The sequence below is a fragment of the Pongo pygmaeus genome, chromosome 12 (assembly GCF_028885625.2).
Source record: "Pongo pygmaeus isolate AG05252 chromosome 12, NHGRI_mPonPyg2-v2.0_pri, whole genome shotgun sequence".
Lineage (NCBI taxonomy): Eukaryota > Metazoa > Chordata > Mammalia > Primates > Hominidae > Pongo > Pongo pygmaeus.
Window position 1 is genome coordinate 69252146 of NC_072385.2, and position 4889 is coordinate 69257034.

The 4889-nt window shown below is 45.6% G+C and overlaps 1 long non-coding RNA gene across 1 annotated transcript; it reads left to right on the forward strand.

Moving 5' to 3' along the window:
- The first annotated feature begins 2135 nt into the window (after positions 1-2135).
- LOC134737795 (uncharacterized) lies at positions 2136-4507 on the forward strand. Its single transcript, XR_010123094.1, has 3 exons — positions 2136-2198; positions 2749-2943; positions 4322-4507. It is a non-coding gene; the product is annotated as an uncharacterized LOC134737795 (long non-coding RNA).
- The last annotated feature ends 382 nt before the right edge of the window (positions 4508-4889 follow it).

Sequence of the window (4889 nt, forward strand, 5' to 3'; positions counted from 1 at the left end):
ACATGCAATGAAATATTATTTAACCTTAGAAGAGAAGGAAATTCTGACATGAGTGAACCTTGAGGATATCATGCTTAGTAATGTCAATCACAAAAGGACAAATATTTTATGATTCCACTTACATGAGGCACCTAGAGTAGTGAAATAATAAAGACAGAAAGTAAAATGATAGTTGTCAGGGGTTGGGGAGAAAAAGGAATGGAAAGTTAGTGGGTACAGAGCTTCAGTCAGGGAAAAAGTTCTGGAGATGGATGGTGGTGACAGTTGTACAACAGTGTGAATGTACTTAATGCCACAGAACTGTATACTTAAAAATGGTTAAAATGGCCAATTTTATGTTATTTATATTTTATCACAATATTAAAAATATCTAGGCCAGGAAAAGAATAAAAATACACAGTCATAAATAGGAGCACAGATTCATATCGCTAAAAAGTTGTTCGGCCTGGCTTTGGGGGTGATGAGGCTGGAGGTGTCTGCATGGCCTGATGAGAAAGCACCTGTATTCTGGCCTAAGGAGTTTGCATTTTGCATGTCCTGAGGACAATAAGGAGGAACAGGATCCATTTTGTTAAAAAACAAAATTCTGGAAACAAGAAAAGAATGGACAGAAGAGGCTTGGGTGGGCAGGGAAAGAAGAGGGAGATCTAAACTCTGACTTTTTTTTTATCTTCTCCAAATTCCTACCTAAGGAGCCTAGGGAGTCACACCCTACAAACCATACAGTCTCATCAGAGGGTTTTTTGTTTGTTTCTGTTTTCGTTTTTTTGAGACAGAGTCTTGCTCTGTTGCCCAGGCTGGAGTGCAGTTCTGTGATCTCGGCTCACCGCAACCTCCACCTCCCAGGTTCCAGCGATTTTGTGCCTCAGCCTCCCAAGTAACTGGGATTACAGGTGTGTGCCACACCTGGCTAATTTTTGTATTTTTAGTAGAGACAGGGTTTCACCATGTTGGCCATGCTGGTCTGGAACCCCTGACCTCAAGTAATCCACCCGCCTCAGCCTCCCAAAGTGCTGAGATTACAGGCGTGAGCCACCGTGCACTACGAGAAGGGTTTTTATTTAACCCCCCTATATAAGGTGGTCTGCTTTCCAACCTGGCTCTGGCATAACATCACATAACAAATAAGGAAGGAAATATAAATATTTAAAGCCCAAATATATTTTCTTGCCATATCTTGAAATTGCATGGCAAGGTTGTCTCTTGTGGGAAAAATCTATGGAGAATCTATAGAGATTCTATGGAGAATCCCCTTCCCCTCCCCTGCTTTTTCCTCTTTCTTTCCAATCCCAGGAGATATTCAACTAAGAGCCAGGTACCCTTTTAAGTGGGATAAGAAACATTTTACAACTTGCTGTCTCTGAAGTCTGCTGAGAGCTTCTTCTGAACAATAAAACTTGGTCACCACAATCCTTTATCTTAACATAAACATTTCCTTTCTATTGGTCCCAGGTCTTTAGATAAACTCAACCAATTGCCAACCAGAAAACTTTAAAATCTACCTATAAGCTGGAAGCCCCCACCTCTCCCCCACCTTCAAGTTGTCCCGCCTTTCTGGAGCAAACCTATGTATTTCTTAACTGTATTTGATTGAAGTCTCATGTCTCCCTAAAATGTATAAAACCAAGCTGTGCCCTGACCACCTTGGGCACATGTTCTCAGGCCCTCCTGAGGGCTGTGTCACGGGCCATGGTCACTCATATTTGGCTCAGAATAAATCTTGCAAATATTTTACAGAGTTTTGCTCTTTTTGTCAACAATCAGTATCAGAGGGTACCTCTTGGAAGAGAACCTGGGTGCTGGGGAACAGGGGTGGGAAGGAGACCTATTTTTTACTATAAATCCTTTTGTTGGATTTCTACATGTATGTTCATTTCCTATAAAAATAATTGTGTTTATTTTTAAAAGAAAAGCTCTTCAAGCAAATATGAGGGAAGAGAAGTACTTTCCCAAAGTGTGGTGGAAGGGAAGGGGGGAGAGTTTGTGATGGGGTGGGGGTGACGGGCCTGAACTTCATCCAAGCCTCTGAGGACCCAAGGAGCAGAACCTTGCGGGGATGTGAGCTAGAAGGTGAAGCCCACCGGTTCCTAGGTGACCTCTCTCTGACTTCATGGGCCATGGAACAGGCTGTCTCTGTGGTAATCTCAACAATGCTCAAGGCAGTCAGTGTCTGGCAGCTTTGGACTTAAGAGTATCCGGTAGGTGCAAAACATCAGCCAGGCACTCGGTGCCCAAAGCCTTTGATTACACCCCAGCTGGACATCTAGAGCCTGGACGTCAGCTTGGGGAAAACCACTTCTTATGCAGAAAGTAAAGCCCAGCAAAACCCACCATGTATTCCTAACAGGAATACACCTAACAGGGCCTTTCCTCCGCCTCTGCCCAGCCCAGCCAACTCCTTCCCTCCTCTTTGCCCTACAGAGAACCTCTGCACAGCCAAGCTAGGATATTGGGTTTCTGGACTCTTGCTAGGACTTCTTTGAGTCATCCATTTTCTTTTTATTTATATATACTGTGCTTGCCTCAACTATATTGCACCATATAGTCTCGGGTCTCTGGGAAAAAGAGGATCTCACAACAGAAACATTTTTCCAGAGAAACCCTGAGAGGGGGCTGGCCTCTTTGAGGGCTTAAATGTCTTTGTGATGTCACAGAGGCGTGCCAATTTCTGTCTTAGTCCATTCGGACTGCTCTAACAAAAATAGCACAGACGGGGTGGCTTAAACAGCAGGCACTCATTTCTCACAGTTCTGGAGGCTGGAAGTCCAAGATCAAAGTGCCAGCATCAGGCCTTGGGAGGGCCTGCCTCCTGGTTCATAGATGGCCATCGTCTCCCTATGTCTTCACACGGTGGAAGGGGCGAGGAAGCCTTCCCCACACACCTGCCCTTCACTCTGCGGAGCCCAGCTTCCTACTGCAGTAAACTCTCATATGGCCAAGAAGGTAAAGGTCTGCTCAGGGCATTCACCTCCTTTCAGTGGTTCTCCACATTCAGCCCAGATAGACTCAGCCAACAGGAAACCCATTAACCAAAAGCTGTGTCTTTAAGCATGTGTTCTGTTTGGCCTCTTACACATCAAAGGGAACATAACAGTGAAAATTATAATAAGCAACAATGATCATCATCATTTCCAAGCGACAACATCAGTGCCAGCAGTTCCAATGAGACCCTGGGGTGTCAGTCACTGTATCTGCAAACAGAAAATGCAACTCACCTGCCTCTCCAGGCATCAAGAGTGCTCATAACGCTTAGAAAATTGTAAATAGCTTATAACTGCCAGTTGCTGCTATTGTTCATAAGTGCTTTGGGGTCACAGCAATAGGGAGCTCTCGAAATAATGTGAAGGTGTGCTCTTGGCAATGAAATGAAACAGGCATTTCAGGGCAACCTCAGCTCAGATCCCTGGAGAAAAAAAGAATCTACAGCTTACCTCCAGAGGGGCACTGAGGATCATGTTTCACCCTGAGAGGGGGCTGGCCCTGGAAGGAAATGACCTGAGGTCGGGGTGAGCCTCCATTCTGCCCGAGAGGGCAGGGAAGATGCTTGGCTGCTCTCACAAAGGAGCTTCTAGGATCTGCCTCTTTTTTTCCTCACCTCCTCCTAAGGGAAAAAGTTGTTTTCCTTCCTGCGCCTCAGGGCAGAGCAGAAGTTGAAATGGACTACTTGTTCCTAATATTATTTACAGTTCAGCAAAGGATTTAGGGTCTCCAGCCTCAGGTCTAGAAACTCCTTCTACAGCCACACCCTGAAAAGGACTAGGTTAGCAGCAAAGCTGGGGCTCCTGAGATAGTATGCGATCTTCTGGTGGCGCTTTAAGCTTGCGGTATAAACTAAGGTGGTCTCAGGTCTCTGGGAAAGAGAGGATCTCACAACAGAAACATTTTTCCAGAAAAGGGTGCAGCTTTGGAGTTGCCTTAATAACATGGGATCTAGCGCCACCTAGTGCCTGCTGCGGAGCTTGACGTGGGTCTTGCTCTGATGAGGTGGTTTTGTTTTTTTGGAAATTGGCTTTAACCAAGAGAGAGACCGAAATGGAGAAACACGATTTCTGCACACAGGGCTGTCCTCATGCCCACGATGAGGGACTGAGAGTTTGGTGGGAGAAGCTGAAAAGCTACAATCTTAATGTGTCCCGGACGGGGGTGTTGGGTGAGGGGATGGAGGAGTCTTTCTCTTGGAAGGAAGCTGGGGTGACTCACAAGTAATATTTAGAGTCTTAGTCCCAGAAGATTGGCTTGGATTTGTCTGCATGAATATTTTTGCTAACACTAGAAAAAAGATACTGGTGCTATTTTATGACTTCTATGCTTTTCAAACTAGTTTCTCAGAGCTCTCCCAGAGCCAGCATAGGGGCTGCTTACAAAAAGCCCTTGGAAGCCGCTTCATTGTGGAATCCACTCCTGCTCCTCGCTACTGTCTACAGGGCGAGCAGCCCTCCTTTCTTGTCCTGCCACTGTCTGGCTGCTCCTAACCCTCTACTAATTAAAGCCACCATTTGCTATTTGTTTAACGTGATTCATTTAAACCTCAGAACAGCCAAGGCAGTGGATATCGGTAATCTCAACTGATATTTAGGGAGGTTACAGGACTTACTCAAGATCTTTCAGCTCATAAGCAGAAGTGGGATTTGAACCCAGAGTTATTGAGCTCCAAAAATTTGTTCATTTCACTACAGTACTCCATCTGCACTGCTAGGGGTAGCGGCTATTGCAGAGGATACTACAATGTCCAGGAGGTTCTTGAGGAGACAAAGAACCTCTGAACTAGAGGACTTCTAGCTTGGAGGACACCTCCTGCTCTGGGCTGGTCCCTCTGACTCCAAGGCCTGGCTCGATGCTTGGTGTAAACACCTCCCTCCTCACAGCATCTGCCCTCCCTCAACACAGAC